Consider the following 17,661-nt stretch of genomic DNA (forward strand, 5'->3'; position numbering starts at 1 on the left):
GGACATACAGCAGTGAACAAAACCGATGCAAAGCCTCTCCACAAGGAGGTGTGGGATGGGAGGTGGACAGTCAGCACAAAACCAAGACAATTTCAAGTACTCATAAAACACAGTGATGGGACAGAGTGGGAGGAGGCTATTTTGGGATGATTAGGTAAAGCCCCAAGAGACACTGGAGCTGAAATCTGAATCACCCGAGGGAACCAGCTGTTGAAGATGCGGGAGCAGAGGTCTTCTAGGTGCAGGGATCAGCATGTGCAAAGGCCCTGAGGCAGGAGGGTGTTCGACAATCTTAGGAACTGAGTGGAAGCTGGTGAGGAAGTAGTGCTCGTGAGCAAGGAGTTAAGAGGTCAGAAACAAAGGTAAGGCCTGGATTTATTAATATATTGTGTGAAACATTACATCTAACATTGTAGTGTTTTATAGTTTGCAGGGGGCTATTTTTCTTTTTTCTCTCTCTTTTTTTTTTTTTTAATTGAGACAGGGTCTTGCTTTGTTGCCCAGGCTGGAGTGCAGTCATGCCATCACAGCTCACTGTAGCCTTGACCTTCCAGCCTCAAGTGATTCTCCTCCCTTAGACTCCCAAGTAGCTAGAAATAGAGGTTCGTGCCACCAGGCCTGGATAATTTTTTAAAATTTTTCTGTAGAGACAGGGTCTCACTTTGTTGCCCAGGTTGGTCTTGAACTCCTGGACTCAAGCAATCTTCCTGCCTCAGCCTCCCAAAGTGCTGGGCTTATAGGTGTGAGCCACCGCACCCTGCCTGCAGAGGGCTTTGAACATACACTATCCTAATTCAATCATCCCAACAAACTGATTATATAGATAAGAAAACTGAGCCTCAGGAAGTAACTTCCTTTAGGTCATAAAACGAGGAAGTAGTGGGACAGGGACTTTGACCAAGGACTCTGTTTGCAAAACTCCAGAGTTGTTATAGACCACCATAAGCACTTGCCTTTAGCAGCTTGAAATTTTTAAAAAATGAACATTTTTCATTCTGTTATTTAAAAAGTAAGGCTGGGTGTGATGGTGTAATCCCAGCACTTTGGGAGGCTGAGACCAGAGGATTGCTTGAGCCCAGGGGTTTGAGACCAGCCTGGTCAACAAAGGGAAGACCCCATCTCTACAAACAATAATTAAACAAAAAATTAGCTGGGCGTGGTGGCATGCCTGTAATTACTCGGGAGGCTGAGGCAGGAGGATTGCTTGAGCCTGGGAGGTCAAGGCTGTAGTAAGCCATGTTCACAAACCTGCACTCCAGCCTGGGGTACAGAGCAAGACCCTGTCTCAAAAAAAAAAAAAAAAAAAAAAGTAGAATCACATAGGTAAAATTTTGGTAAATTTAAGAAGATACAAAAATTACCTATAATCTCATCTGTGAAACATAACAACTTGCACATTTTAGTGTATTCTTTCTAGTTTCTTCCCCTAGAAAAACCTAGGGTGTGTGTGTGTGTGTATTACACATTACATATGCACACACCACACATACATATATGTGTATATAGTCACCTTTATTGAGGTGTAATTTACATGCTCTAAAATTCACACATTAAGTGTACAAGTTGATGAATTTTGACAAATGTATACACCCGAGTAATCATCGCCATGATAGAGATCTGGAATATTCCCTTCATCCCATGGAGTTACCTGTGCCATTTAACCTGTTCCCCCATCCCCCACTCCAGGCAATCATTGACCTTATCTCTGTAGCCTCAGATCAGTTTTGTCTATTCCAGGACTTCATATAACGGGAACCATGTGTGTACTCTTCTATGTCTGGCCTCTGTTGCTCAGCATAATGTTTTCAAGGTTTATCATGTCATCATATATGCATCAAGAGTTTGTTCCTTTTGTTGCTGATTAATATTTCATTATAAGAATATACATTCACCTATTAATGGACATTCACCTGTTAATGGACATTTGGGTGTTTTTGGTTTGGGGCTATGATGAGTAAAGAAGTTATGACCATTCCTGCACAAATCTTTTTATGGACATGTTTTCCTTTTTCTTATTTATTGTAGAGATAGGGTCTTTCTATATTGCCCAGGCTGGTCTTGAGCTCCTGGCCTCAAATGATCCTCCTACCTTGGCCTCCCAAATTACAGAGATTACAGGCGTGAACCACCACACCCAGCTTGTAGATGTGTTTTCATTTGTCTTGGGTAAATACCCAGGAGTAGAATCCTAGCTTATAGGGTAGGTCTTTATGTTTAATTTTACAGGAAACTACCAGACAATTTTCCAAAGTGGTTATATTATATTACATTATGTGAGAGTTCCAGTTGTCCCACATCTTTGTCAACACTTAGTATTGTTGCTCTTTTTAATATTAGCCATTCTGGTGGGCATGTAGAGGTTTTAATTTGCATTTCCCTTACCACTAATAATGTCGAACATTTTTTCCCAGGTAAGTGTTTTTATAGTTGTAATTCTTTGTCTGGAGGCAGAACTAAAGACTGTTTGAGGCCATCTTTTGAGTCCTGGGTAATGCTGAAAATATTGATATTGTTATTGATGCAATGCTCTGGTACAGTAGGCTTCATTCTTCCTCTAGCCAAGTTGAAATGTGGAGGAAAATAACTCTGGGTGCCATGTTGCCAAAGAAATGATTTGTGTGAATGATCAGCCAAGCCGCGATTGGATCTTTTCAGTGGCAGTTCCAGAATTTCAGTACATGCCGTGTCTGATTGGAAGAATGGGAACTGGACTTGAAGAGTACTTTCTCGACATGGTGTTTTCGTTTGGATTGTAGTGTGTTAGCAGGATCTCTAAGAGATCTGATGGTGATGATGATGATGGTGATGATGATGATAATGGGGAGGAGAATGTGGAAGGAGTTAGGGTGGAAACTAAGGCCCCCTGCAAAAGCTATGGCAGAGTTGGATTAATCCTACCAAAGTGCAGGTGTGAGGCTGGGTGTAGCATGGTATTGAGCAGAACACCCAGGAAAGCATATTAATCCTAACAGGCCAGCAGATATCCCTAGCGAGCCTTCTCTAAACACCTGAAAGTCCCCCAAAAGCATGAACAAGAGCCATATTTTATATGGTGCTAGCTCCACCTCCATATTCTTATTCCAGGAGGAATTGTCCAGGGAGATGGAAAGCAGGTGGAATTTGTATAGCAAATCAGTCCCCTGGGGGTAGCACATTCAGGCCTCCCTGTGCAGAGGAAAAGGCCTTTGGGCCAGGTTGCCAGGCCTCCCCCTGAGCATATCAGCTCATGTGTTTCCTCAAGACATTCCTAATGATACTCCAAAGGCCAACCAGCAGAACACCTCCATCTGCCCTGAGACCTGACACTCACCGGTTCCCAGACATTCTGAATTGTACCAAGCCAATTTATATAGTTTCTCCATCTAAATGTGAACTTATAAAGAACAGACATCATTTCTTATTTACAAAGTCTTAGTTTGGGTTCCCCCTGAAGCAGACCCTGAAACAAGGATTTAAGTGGAAGTAGTTTATTTGCAGTTTGATCCCAGGAAACATAGGTAGGGGAGCGGGGAAGTGAGGCAGCGGATGGGGGCAACAATGTGGGGTATGTTGGCAAGCCAGTTGCCACTGTGGGCACTGATATGGTTTGAATATTCGTCCCCTCCAAATCTCACGTTGAAAAGTGATTGCAATGTTGGAAGTGGGGCCTGGTGGGCGGTGTTTGGGTCCTGGGGGCAGATCCCTCGTGAATGTCTTGGTGCTGTACTCATGATAGTGAGTTCCTGTGAGAGCTGGCTGTTTAAAAGTGTGTGGTACCCGGCCAGGTACGGTGGGTCATGCCTATAATCCCAGCACTTTGGGAGGCCAGGATGGGCGGATTATCTGAGGTCAGGAGTTTGAGACCAGCCTGGCCAAAAAAGTGAAACCCCATCTCTACTAAAAATACAAAAAATTAGCTGGGAGTGGTGGTGGGTGCCTGTAAATCCCAGTTACTTTGGAGGTTGAGGCAGGAGAATTGCTTGAACCCGGGAGGTGGAAGTTGCAGTGAGCCGAGATCACGCCATCACATTCCAACCTGGGCAACAAGAGTGAGACTCCATCTCAAAAATAAAAAATAATAATAAAAAAAAGGTGTGTGGTACCTCCCTTGCCTTGTTCCCACTCTTGCCATGTGATACACTGGCTCCCTGTTTACCTTCAGACATAATTGTCAGCTCCTTAAGGCCTCACTGGAAGCAAAGCAGGTGCTGGCACCATGCTTCCTGAACAGCCTGCAGAACTGTGAGCCAATTAAACCTCTTTTCTGTGGAAATTACCCAGGCTCAGATATTTCTTTATAGCAAGAGAATGGCCTAGCATAGGCACCTACGGGTGGGTCCTGCGGGTCCTCTGGGACATGGTACAGAACATGACTCCAAGTTATTCCACCTGAGCAGGGAGGGAGCTGGGTTATTTATCTACCAACTGATAATAGTCATTGAATGAGGACACTCTGGAACTTGCAGCTGCCCGCTTGTAGGCAGGGTGGACTCCAGCAGCTGGCAAAAGCCCCCAAGCAAAGATACGCAGGTACTGGCAGCTGGGAGTCAGGTTACCTTTGTACAATGAAGTTGTAAGGCCAAGAGGCTATGGGCAGGGCACTGACAATGTCAGTTGTGCTTCCCCAAAACGTGGCTCAGTTCTGGCAATGAATAGATCCTCAGTAAAGCGTGCTGGTTGAACCCAGAGAGCTCAGCCAGCTTTGGCCCCAAAGCTACAGCTCCTGTTTATTCTCCAGCAACCCCTGAATACTGCCATCAGCTGGCAATACTATTTCAGGATCAAACCTAAGATACCAGCACCCTTACATGTTCTTAAAGTGTGTAGTCTCAGAGCAAGCAGCCTCAACGTCATGTGGGAACGTGTAAGAAATGTGAATTATTGGGTTCTCCCCCAGACCTAATGAGTCAGAAACTTTGAGAGTGGGGCCCAGGAATCTGTATTTTAACAAGTCTTCCAGGTCATTCTAATGCAACCTACAGTTTAAGACCCACTGTTTTGGACTCTAAAATTTAGGGCCACCCAACAGTTTCCAAAGCGAAGCCGTTTGCTCTTGGTTAGAACTCCTCCATCCCCAATCCCAAGCACCAGCAGCAAAAGGGAATGGAATCTCTGGAAACATTTTATACTTTGCCCCCTTTTTTGAGTTTTTCTTTTCTTTTTAGGCTTAGTAAATATACATTGTACCAAGTTATCAATTACCAACAATGGAAAGTAGCCCAGGCATATATGCTATAGAGGATAACCTAAAAGACACCTGTGTTGAATTTAACTTGAAGGTGGGAGGATTTATATTTCTGCTTGTTTTCCTGAGCTAATATTTAAGTTACTTCTCTTTCCTTGAGTCCCTACCAGGTGGGCAGTAGGGGGAAAGTCACGGGTATACCGGTAGAAGAAAAAGCTGCCCTGGAATTTCAAGTCCATCACAGAAGATGTGCAAGGAGCTGGGGGTACCCACGGAAGTCACTTTGTGCAGGAAAACTGTATGAAGGATGGACTTGGTTTAACTGAATTGACGCAGGCCAGGTGAGAATAGGAACCGTGGCAGCAAGTGGCAGCAGGTGGATTCATAAGCAGTCTTCCAGGCTGATGTTTTCTGTGCAGCAGACATCCCTCACTCTTTCCCAGCAACCCCGGCTGAGAACAGCACCCAGACAGGCTGATTTCTTCTGGAGAGGCCTGAGGTTCTTGCTCCTGCCCTGCCCTGTGCCCTGATGCCAGCAGCCACTGCAGCCCTTTTTGTGCTCACCCCCGACCTGTGGTGTGACGTCACAATGTAGTCCATTCAGGATCTTGAGACTGACTTGCCCCATGGGCCTAAGACATAAGCTGAACCTCTGGCCTGCAGTTCCAGATCCAAGGTGACTGAGACAAACTGCCGGCTGCCACTGGCTTATCAGGAGCACCTGGTGAGTATCCAGAACTTTCCCAAGCAGCATGGAAGGAGATACAGCCAACAGCTGGCTGTCTTAGCACTTTAAGGTCTCATTCTCACACAGGTTTAGATGGGCCAAACCGGTGGACAGGAGTTCACCAGGTACGCCCCAAACTCTTCCTGGGAAAGCTGACTCACCTGATGCACACACCCCTTCCCAGCCTCTTCCTGCTGTGTCACCATCTGCGGGAGGTGGTACTCTAGTCTCCCCTAAGACTCGGCTTGCCACCTGCACCAGCTCCCTGGGCAAAGGTCACCTGTGTTCTTAATAGACAGAGCAGAGAGGCCAGGCTTTCAGATGGCACATTCACTAGAGCATCACTTCTAGCCCTAATTGAGGTCAGGGACAGCCATTGGCCAAATGACACACCACATAGCAGGATGAGCAGAGGTAGCTGACACAGCCACCTCCCGTCCAAAATGTGTACGATGGTCCTTCCTTTCTGTAAGAGGCCTTCCTGCTTTGGCTGTTTTTAAATTCACCTCCTGGTGATCTGCTGGTATATCAAATCACTTCCTTTCCTTTTGGGACAGTAAGAGAGCTTTAGGATGGTGACGGGAAATAAGGAGATGGATTAGAACACCAGGAAAGTGGGCAAAATCTAAGGTAGGGGGGACGGGGACAGAGGCCAAAGCCGTCTCTCAAAGAGGATGCTGGCTCTTTCCATATGGGCCACCTGCACTCGGTTGAGGGTGGTTTGAGACCCAAGGCCTTCTACAACAAACAGTGGGGACCCATTCTGGGCCCCAGGAGGCACAGCCGCCTTCCCTACCATGGACCATTCGTGTTTTCCCACAGTCTGTCTACGGTCCATTCACCATCTGTGAGTGCCAACACGTCCACACAGCTGCAGCTGTGTCCCTTCTCCCACAAAGGAGTGGCTTCTATAGGGACCCCATGATTTTGAGAAGGCTCCTGGCTCTCCTTGGCTGTGTAAGGTAGAAAGGGAGGTGGTGGGGGGTGGATCAGAGAAATATTTTACCCTTAGGCTTTGCCATCCCTCCTTAGTTTTATATGTGATAGGCTGAAGCCAACCTCTGCTTCACACACAAATCCAAGACGCCAATGGTTCACCAAGCACGCTAAGAACATTTTAGCCCATGTTAGGCCCCACTGGAAAAGGAAAAAAGACAGTAGAGGGGCTGGCGCTAGAGCAACCTGTGGTCCCCGTCCTGCAGCAGGTTTAATTTGGAGAGGAGAAAGGGAGCAAACGCTGAACCTCCCGTGCCAGACCCACCAGCTATGTTATTGCTCTTAATTCCGACCTCTGTGAAGCAGGTGTTCTCAGGTTCATTCTGCAGACACAGAAACTGAAGACTGTTCTGTGCTGGTGCCACATGTAAAGAGGGTCATTGATCTGGAGCATGCCTTCACCCTCTATCGACTATCCCCAACATTAGAGCTCTCTGAAAAGAGAATGGGCTGCTTTGCGAGGCAGCAAGAGTGTGCAGGCCACGGCTCTTCCGTCAGCAAGGAAGGGAACGGGATTCTTGTGATCAGCTGGGAGCTGGACCAAAAGATCTTTAAAGGCCGTTTCCAAATCCAAGATTGTAGGATTCTGGGTCTTAGTACTTTGCCCACCCTCTGCGATTGAACTCAAGTGGGTCACGCCTTAAGGACGGCTGCAAACTTTCTGTTAGGCAAGGAGAACTGGGAAGAACCATAGAGATCAGCTACAGGCCCCAGGTAGGAAAGAGGAACCCAGGCTGGTTGAGGGAGTTTTCCAAGGCTCCAGAGCCAATTTGCAGAGTTAACCTGTGTTGACTGAACAAATGGAGGAGCCAGTTCTGAGTGCTGATCAAACGTTCCCATGCCCATCTCTCTCATTCACCTGGTTCTTTCCTATCAAGATTATGATTCAGCCACCATTTACAAAATGCCTGCTGCATGCCAAGTGTGTTTCCAGAGATTATTCCACCTACTCCTCCCCAGCTCCATGAGGTGGGTGTCATTGGCCCCGTTTCTCAGATGAGCATGGTTAGGTAACCACCCCAGAGGATCAGGTACTTGTGGAGATGTCATAAATACTAAATGACGAAGCAGGTCTTTCTAACCCCAAGGAAAACTTATGTCTCCATCTGCCGCCTCCCAGCTTGTGTGAGGAAGCAGGGTCTCCTTTCTTAGCCTTTCCCTAAGACAAACTGCCATCGATGTGCCAAGTTCCACAGTGCCTATTTCCAGCTCCTCTTGGACATTGCCCTGATGGATGCTGAACTCCCTGTGGGCCCGCCTGTTTCACTGGCCCGGTCCCTCGCTCTGATGGGGCAAGATGGAGCGATGTCTATACACGGACAGATGTTATGCACCAAGGAAGAAAATCTGCTAATCGAAAGCAGCTTCAGCTAATTGTGGCACTCTCCCTTCTGCGTGGTGCCCTGAAATAGTAGCCATGCTCTGTTCTTTTTTCACATCTGGGAGCCCCAACTGGCAACTTAAATGAGGTTGCAAAGAAGTCAGTTACACAAACCTCTGCTGCCAGTTTCCACGGATGAGGCCTTGCTGATGCTCCTTGGATAGGACCCGTGTGCAACTGTTTGTGGACTTGGCTTCTTGCTGTGGATAATTTGGACTCACTGTTGGGCTAGAAAAGCCTCATTTAACCCTGGGGAAAACTGGAACCTTCAGAAATTTAATGGAATACTAAGCCCAAGAACACATGGTCTGACCTTGAACCCTGGTTCTGATCTGCTTCTGAGTTATTCTATAGCCATCTCAGCCAACAGAACCGTCACGGGAATATTCTGTCTCTGTGTTGTCTCATATGATAGCCACTAGGCACACAGGGCCACTGGGCACTTGGGATGTGGCCAGTGGGACTGAGGAGCTGCGCTTGTTGTTTAAATGGAAGCTTAGATTACACAGCCGTGGGTGGCTGGTGGCCGGTGTGCTAGACGCTGCTGCTCTGGCCCCTGCTGACTTTTGTGACTTCATCTCTGATCTCATTCCCCTCTCCTGGCTTTCCCTTTCCCTCTGCCTTCACTCCCAGACCTCCTGCGCTTTTTGATTTTTGCATTTGCTGTTCTCGCTGCCGGCATCACTTTTTCCTCTGATCATTTTATGGTTTGCCCCTGTTCAACAGGAGGGCCTCAGATCAAGTGTGTGTCTTCAGAAAGATCTTCCCTATTCTACCTAATTGTGTCCCCAGCCCCATTCCAATTGCTCCTTATCTCTCTGAAGTTATGTTTGTGTGTTTTCTTGTCTACTGCCCTCTCCCTGGATAAAAATCCCAGTTTCACCAGAGCAGGGATGCAGTCTGCCCTCTCCCACTCCATCTCTGTGCCTGGAGCAGCGCCTGAGAGGCAGAAAGTGCTCAGTATGGTGCTCACAGTGTGTGAACATTCTGCAGGACAGCCCCCTCCTTCAGTGAGGAGGAAAGGCGGTCATGGCCCCAGTAACTTCTGCTGTGTGACAAAATAACATGAGCACAGTGGCCTAGAACAGCAAAGATTCGTATTTCTTCCAATTCTCTGGGTCTGGAATGTGAGCAGGACTCAGTTCCACATTGTGTCACTGAGGGTCACTCAGCTGGGGGCTAGGCTGGACAGGGTGGCCCAAGAAGGCCTCACTCACACAGCTGGGACTTTTGGGCTCTCCAAGAAACATTTCTATGTGGTTTGTCTGGGTTTTCTTACAGCATGGAGGTCTCAGGGCAAGTAGGCTGACTTTTTTTCTTTTTTTGAGACAGTGTCTTGCTCTGTTGCCCAGGTTGGAGTGCAGTGGTGTGATCTTGGCTCACTGCAACCTCCGCCTCCCAATCCTGGGTTCAAGCAATTCTCCTGCCTCAGCCTCCTAAGTAGCTGGGATTGCAGGTGCCTGCCACAATGCCCAGCTAATTTTTGTGTTTTTAGTAGAGATGGGATTTCACCATGTTGGCCAGGCTGATCTCAAACTCCTGACCTCAGGCCTCTGCCTCGGCCTCACAAAGTGCTGGGATTACAGGTGTGAGCCACTGTACCCAGCTGGCTTCTGAGAGAGGAAGCAGAGGCTGCCAGGCCCAGAACTGGCAGCACCATTTTTATCACCTTCTACCGGGCTAACTAAGCCATAGGGCGAGAGCCCAGACAAAAGGGGAGGGGAAACTGTCCACTTCCTGGTGGGTGGGCAGGATGTTCATAGCAGCAGGAAGGGGTCTATGGACACGCTACACAGTCACTTCAACAGTGCTGTGGTGGTGCTTCTCAACTTTGATCATGCACATGGGCCATCTGGGGTCTGGTTAAGATGCAGATTTAGTAGGTCTGGAGTGGAGCCTGAGATTCTGCATTCCTAACAAACTCCAAGAGACGTCAAAGCTGCAGGCCCACAGGCTGCACGTGGAGTAGCAAGGCTGTATTAGAATGCATCCTATCAGGACTGAGCCTATGCTTAGGTTTGACATTGCAGGGCCCTCAATTCCACTTCTAGAGTGGACAGCATTTCTTTGGGTTAAGCATTACCCAATGTTGCTGAGGTCTACATGATTGGTCCCTTCTTCCCAGGCATCTGGGCTTGTGCCCACATAGGGTAACTGTCCCATCCTACCTCCCAAGCGCTTCTCACGCATTGCTTTACCAGCCTTTAAGGCCCCTTCCTTCTTTAACATTTAATTATCATTGTGTCCCTTGTAAAATTGGTGGAATGGGGCTCTTTCAGTTAGGATTAGAAACTAAACTCAAACTAGTTAAAAGGCAAAGGATTGATTGCAGCACATATGGCTTCAGGACTGGCTGTATCTAGGCCCTCAAATGATGTTGTCAAGAAACTACTTGTCACCATCTCCAGTTCTGCATTGCCAGGATCGCTCTGACAGGATCCCCAACAAGTGGAAGAAGAGACGAACACTCACTTAGCAACCCCAGCAAGAAGGGGGCACCACTTCTTGCCTAATCTTTCTGGCAAAAGTACCAGGATTCTGTCTGGCTGGCCCAGCTGAGGTCACGTGTCCACAATGATGCAGTCACTGTGGCCAGGAGGATGTGTTACCTCATTGGCCAGGCCTGGTCATGTGTGTTGTTACCTCACTGGCCAGGGCTGGTCATGTGTGTTGTTACCTCACTGGCCAGGCCTGGTCATGTGTGTTGTTACCTCATTCGCCAGGCCTGGTCATGTGTGTGTCCCTGGAGCCAAGTGGGAGACTGGCCCCACCCAAGCCACATTGGATGAAAGCAGGAAGAGGTGATTCTCCATGTAAAATTGGAGAGAAGGGAGAGCAGTTAGAAAGCTAAAAAAATTGTCCCAATTGATCATGAGAACAGGTGTTGGAGTCCTTGTGTGATGGCTGAGAAAACAGAGGGCAGGAGCCTCATAAATTCCAGAGGGCCCACAGCTAACCAGGCCTCCCAATCCCTAGCACAGACTCAGGGGCTGTCGAATTAAAGATCTTTAGCACCAGAAGAATCTTGAAAATTAGCCAACGCATGTTCCACAGAACACTGGTTCAAGGGAAGCTAACTGATGTTACTTAAAAGGCTGTCTGGTCTAGGAAAGGTAAAGGATAATGGGCTAGGCCAGGTCAGTAGTTCCCTTGCTTTACAGGACTTTTCAAAGCCGTAAATAGGCTGGTGTGAATAGGATTGTGAATCCCTGAGAATGGGGGGAGGCCTAGGGACTATTGTTTGGAAAATTAGTAACCTAACTCTGTTCCTCCCCATTTTATAGATGAAGCAACTAAGGCCAAGAAGGGAAAGTGATTTGGGCAAGGTTATGCAACTAGTTCATGCTGGGATTACCCCAGATGCTATGTTGAGACATACTTCATGCTGTGCGGAAGCATCTCTTTGTACCTCAGGGCAGCCCTGGCCTCCTGGTTGTGTTCCTGCTGTCTGGAGTCTGTGTGTTTTCCTTTCTCCCACATATCCCTGCATAAGGGTTTGTGGGCTTCTACGGCACTGCTCCTGTGAGGGCCCATGGGCACCCAAAGTGCCCAACCCCTGCCTGGGACATGCCCCTCACTGCTGCATGCCTGAGGGAACTATTGAGAGGTGCAGAAAACCACATGGGTCTGTACTTAGGAAAATGCAGCCACCCAACTGGCAAGGTGACGGCATAGATGAGGTTGAAGGGGCTTGAAGGTTGGCCAAATCCAGAGAGTCAGCACAGACAGACACCAAGTGTGCCAGGCTGAAGGGTGAAGGTTCCTAGAGCCAAGTACACACTTTAAATCCAGGGAGAGATTGTGGGTCAGGGCTGGGGTATGCTGACGTGAGGGTGATTGTTATAGCAACATTACCTTTGAGACCCTCATTCATCTGGGCACTTCATATGAGCTCATTCTAAGCCACTCAGTGACCTGGCTTGGGGATTATCACGACCCATATAGATCAAGAAGAAAAAAGTAGCTGTTGGTTAGTTGGCTGAACTCACAGGTATGAGCTTAACACGAAGGATTCAAGCTCTGGCTCTTCTCTTCACCAAGTATATGATCTTGGGCATGTTACTAAACTGTCTAAGCCCCCATTTCCTCATCTGGCAAATGGGGCTCAGATATGTTCCTACATCATAGCTTTGTTGTGAGGATTAAATAAGATGTCTGTGAATTAGCAAGACACCTAGCCCATCCATAGTAGGGGATCCTTAAGTGATGGCAGGAATGGAGAGGTAGGAACAGATCCACCAAGTAAAGGGTAAAGCCAAGATCAAACACAAGTCCAGCCAGGTGTGGCTCCTTCTGCCTTTTCACTGCCACTAAGAGAGGGGTAGCATTCAATGAGCAGATGGCAGTGGCTCAGAGTGCAGATCAGTGCAAAGGTCTTTCTCGTCTTCTCTGCAAAGAAGGAGGGATGGCATATGTGTATCTGGTCATTTCCAGGTGACTCTATCCAAAGTCCATGCAGGCAAGTAGACGCTGTGAGCAGGATGGAATATACAGATCCAAACCTCTAGAGCAGAGCTAGGGCCAGGCATGACTTGATCAACATCTAAATGCCACCAACACCCAAGGGCCACACAGAGGGAAGAGACCGGGGACCACATCTTGGCACTTTCAGATGGGTTTGCAAGCACTGGAAATCAAAGCTTCACCAGGGATGCTTTAAAGATGAAAATCCCAGCCGGGCACAGTGGCTCACGCCTGTAATCCCAGCACTTTGGGAGGCCAAGGCAGGCAGATCACGAGGTCAGGAGATTGAGACCATCCTGGCTAACACAGTGAAACCCCATCTCTACTAAAAAAAAAAAAAATACAGAAAATTAACTGGGCATGGTGGCAGGCGCAGTCCCAGCTACTGAGGCTGAGGCAGGAGAATGGCCTGAACCCAGGAGGTGGAGCTTGCAGTGAACCGAGATCGCACCACTGCACTCTGGCCTGGGGGACAGAGCGAGACTCTGTCTCAAAAAAAAAAAAAAAGAAAATCCCAGTAAGGATTTAAGGGAAGATGCTGGGAGTAGCATGTGGTCCCCGAGTAGGAAGATGGAAGTACAGCAGAGGCAAGAATGGCAGTCACTGTTTGTAGATATTTTTCACAGGGAAGGTCAGAACATGTCCCAGGGAAACCATGTCCAAGGTTCAAGATGAGAATGACCTGATTATTTATATATATATATATATATATATATATATATATATATATATATATACACTTTTTTTTTGAGATGGAGTTTTGCTCTTATTGCCCAGGCTGGAGTGCAATGGCATGATCTCGGCTCATTGCCACATCCACCTCCTGGGTTTAAGTGATTCTCCTTCCTCAGCTTCCCGAGTAGCTGGGATTACAGGCATGTGCCACCACACCCGGCTAATTTTTTTGTATTTAGTAGAGACGAAGTTTCACCATTTTGCTCAGGCTGGTCTCGAACTTCTGACCTCAGATGATCCACCCACCTTGGCCTCCCAAAGTGCTGGGATTACAGGCGTGTGCCACTGCACCCAGCCCCAGCCAAGATTGTTTTTTAAGAATCAAAACTTGACTATGGGCTGGACACGGTGTCTCATGCCTGTAATCCTAGCATTTTGGGAGGCCAAGGCAGATGGATCACTTGAGGTCAGGAGTTTGAGACCAGCCTGGCCAACATGGTGAAACCCTGTCTCTACTAAAAATACAAAAACAAAAAAACAAAAAAAAAAACAAAAAGAATTAGCCAGGTGTTGCGGTGCATGCCTGGAATCCCAGCTACTCGGGAGGCTGAGACGGAAGAATCACTTGAACCCAGGATGCAGAGGTTGTGGTGAGCTGAGATCATGCCACTGCACTCTAGCCTGGGTGACAAAGTGATATGTCTCGAAAAAAAACAAAAACAAACAGAAAAAACCCTGAGATCCCTGATCCACAAAAGCCTGAAATATGATGTCAAATTGTATTTTTATGTGCAAGGGGGCATTTTTCTTGAAGGAAGGTCCATAGCAGGAGAGGCAAACTGTGGCATGGCTTTGTTTTGTTGGGTCCATACAGCATTATGAATATTTGAATGATTTCCCAACATTTAAAAATTGGGTACTAGTACATAAAAATCTAGATGTTGGGCTTCTCTTGAAAAGACTCAGAAGAGCCAGTCACATGGGACCCACATTCCAGAAAGGGGTGGCCTCCTTTAGATGGGGTCTGGGACCTCAGTCAGCTACACAGTCCATAGCACTTTTGTGACCTCCTCAGTGGATGTCCAATGTTGGTCCTCTTTTATCAGCGCCCTTGCACTGTTTTCTTTACTGCTTTATTTTTTTAATTTGCCTTGTCCCTCTGGCTTTTTCGTTTGCAACCCGTGATTTGAACTTTTAATAGATGCTGAAAGGGTGGCTGATTTTAAGAAGATTATTGAAACCGAGATCTTTTTTCCAGCTTAAACTCTTTCCCAACAATCCAGTGTTGAAACTGACCCTTAGTAGAGGCAGAACACCACCCTTCCCAGGCCCAGAAACAGATTCTTTTCCTCCTAAGGAATGCGTGAATGTTGTTTGTCCAAGCGCATGTTTACAAATGGCAAGCTTATCTTCTGATGTTATAAAACACCAAAAGCTATTTAGAAATTACTGAAACTCCTATCTATAGTCTCTGCAAGATACTGCTCAGGTGATAATGCAATCAATGAAAGCAATGACAATCTGGGAAATCCTTTCTTTATAACCTTGAGAATGTGGCTTTGAATGGAGACAAATCAAACAGATAGAACTCTTGCTCAGGCCCCTTTTCTGAAGCCAGAGCCAACAAGCCTAGTGATTTTCTTTTGAAAGGGTCTTAAGTAGGTCTTTGCATTTGGGAAGATCAGGCAAGTCACTTAGAGCCGATTTCTGAACTGAGACTCACAGAAGCACATACTCACACCCTCCTATCCGGAGACATGTGGACCCGGAGGGCTGGAGGAACTCAGATGCCTTGGTCCTTAGGAGGATCCAGAACCACCGCACTGAGGCCTAGCAGGCAAGGGCAGGACACACAAAATGTGAGAGCAGAGGAATGAAGGAAAATTAAATCTTGGGCGAGGCATTCTGTCCAGCAAAGAACAGGAGGTGAATACATGGCACGTGGGCCTTCGATATCCTATGAGTGGAATGAAGGCAATGCTTAAAACACTGCACCACTGCACAGCTCCACCTGTACACAAGATGCCCCTTTGTTTTGGGGCAGCCAACTGCTGCATCTCCTGTTTATATGTGCACCCAAGCAGAGGAAGTCAGTCCAAAGCTAGAAGGAGGGAAAATGATTGCCCAGAAGCTCAATGGAAGCCTTGCTTAATATCTCAGTGGTTGAGAACACAGATATTAGGCTGAGGCCCACTCGGTTTAAGGCCTGGCAATGCCATAGGTCAGTTAATTTATCTTATCTGTGAAATGGGATAATCATAGAAGCTATCTCATCCCAAGGGCAGGTGGGTGGATGAAATGAGATGATCTTGGTGCGGAGCTTAGCACAGTGCCTTGGTAAGCCTGGATAAGCATGAGCTGCTCTCTTAGGTGGGTTTCCCAGTTGCTGACCTGATCATCTAATTGCAGTGCAAATAGTTGATATGGAAAGGGCTCCTGGTCCCATGAGGAAGGGAGTGAGGATGTGAGACCGGGAAGGGAAGGTGGCCTTGAGCAGTTACTGCCATGAGCACTGGGGGCTCCCTCCCACTGGGGATGTCTGGATATCACCTAATGTGGGACAGGCCCCAGAGCTGTGCCACCTGAGGGGTGTGGGGCTGGATAATTACCCACCTACTCACATCCTGGCCGAGGGCTGCTCCCAAGGTGTCTCGTCCCCAGCCCTGTCCACTTGCAGGGCGAAGAGCCACCATGGAAACCGTGAGCCCTGAGGGGACATGGGCAGGGCAGGGACAGCATCTGCTAGAACTGTCCTTGTTGTTCTGACTCCCGTCCTGGAGAGGGAAGAGCTGGTCTTTGGAACCACCCAGACCTCAGCCTGTAGCTCATCACTGTCTTTTACTAGATAGGTGGCCCCCTTTGCCTCTTCGGGCCTCCATTTTCACATCTCTTAAAATAGGAACAATTCTCTAATGTTGCAGAATTCGTTTTGAGGACTATGTGTGACAATGGCCATACAGAGGCAGGCACGTAGTAGGCGCTCAGCCACCATGAGCCCCCTTACTCGCCAGCTCAATTCGGTTCCATTTCTCCCGCTTGTCTGTGATCCTTATTCTGTTTCTAGTCCCGGGGTGAGCCCAGGCTGGCACCAGACCTTCTTTCCATGTGATCAGGGACAAGCTGACATCCAGACTAGTGCTTGCCTCCGAGGTGACTTCTGAGTGACAAGCTGCTGCAGTGATCTCCCAAGCTGTGTATATTTTTTTTTAATTATACTTTAAGTTTTAGGGTACATGTGCACATTGTGCAGGTTAGTTACATATGTATACATGTGCCATGCTGGTGCGCTGCACCCACTAACTCGTCATCTAGCATTAGGTATATCTCCCAATGCTATCCCTCCCCCCTCCCCCCTCCCCACCACAGTCCCCAGAGTGTGATATTCCCCTTCCTGTGTCCATGTGATCTCATTGTTCAATTCCCACCTATGAGTGAGAATATGCGGTGTTTGGTTTTTTGTTCTTGCGATAGTTTACTGAGAATGATGGTTTCCAGTTTCATCCATGTCCCTACAAAGGACATGAACTCATCATTTTTTATGGCTGCATAGTATTCCATGGTGTATATGTGCCACATTTTCTTAATCCAGTCTATCATTGTTGGACATTTGGGTTGGTTCCAAGACTTTGCTATTGTGAATAATGCCGCAATAAACATACGTGTGCATGTGTCTTTATAGCAGCATGATTTATAGTCATTTGGGTATATACCCAGTAATGGGATGGCTGGGTCAAATGGTATTTCTAGTTCTAGATCCCTGAGGAATCGCCACACTGACTTCCACAATGGTTGAACTAGTTTACAGTCCCACCAACAGTGTAAAAGTGTTCCTATTTCTCCACATCCTCTCCAGCACCTGTTGTTTCCTGACTTTTTAATGATTGCCATTCTAACTGGTGTGAGATGATATCTCATAGTGGTTTTGATTTGCATTTCTCTGATGGCCAGTGATGATGAGCATTTTTTCATGTGTTTTTTGGCTGCATAAATGTCTTCTTTTGAGAAGTGTCTGTTCATGTCCCTCGCCCACTTTTTGATGGGGTTGTTTGTTTTTTTCTTGTAAATTTGTTTGAGTTCATTGTAGATTCTGGATCGAGGGCCCCTTGGGGCTCGCCCCGCCCCCACCCCCGCCTCACCGGGTCAGTGAAAAAACGATCAGAGTAGTGGTATTTCACCGGCGGCCCGCAGGGCTGGCAGACCCCGCCCCCAAGCTGTGTATTATCATCTTGTTTCCCCTTTAGCTTCGAGCCTCGT

General features: G+C 47.4%; 1 protein-coding gene across 6 annotated transcripts in view; it reads left to right on the forward strand.

Annotated features, from left to right (window-relative positions):
- Positions 1–17,661, forward strand: part of BANF2 (BANF family member 2) — a 42,805-nt gene continuing 25,144 nt past the window's right edge. For 3 of the 6 annotated variants that reach the window (XM_063802484.1, XM_016937199.3, XM_009436814.4), the window contains exon 1: positions 5,764–5,888. The gene's annotated coding sequence lies outside the window, so the exon portion shown is untranslated. 6 annotated transcript variants of the gene reach the window in all.

The sequence above is a fragment of the Pan troglodytes genome, chromosome 21 (genome assembly GCF_028858775.2).
Source record: "Pan troglodytes isolate AG18354 chromosome 21, NHGRI_mPanTro3-v2.0_pri, whole genome shotgun sequence".
Lineage (NCBI taxonomy): Eukaryota > Metazoa > Chordata > Mammalia > Primates > Hominidae > Pan > Pan troglodytes.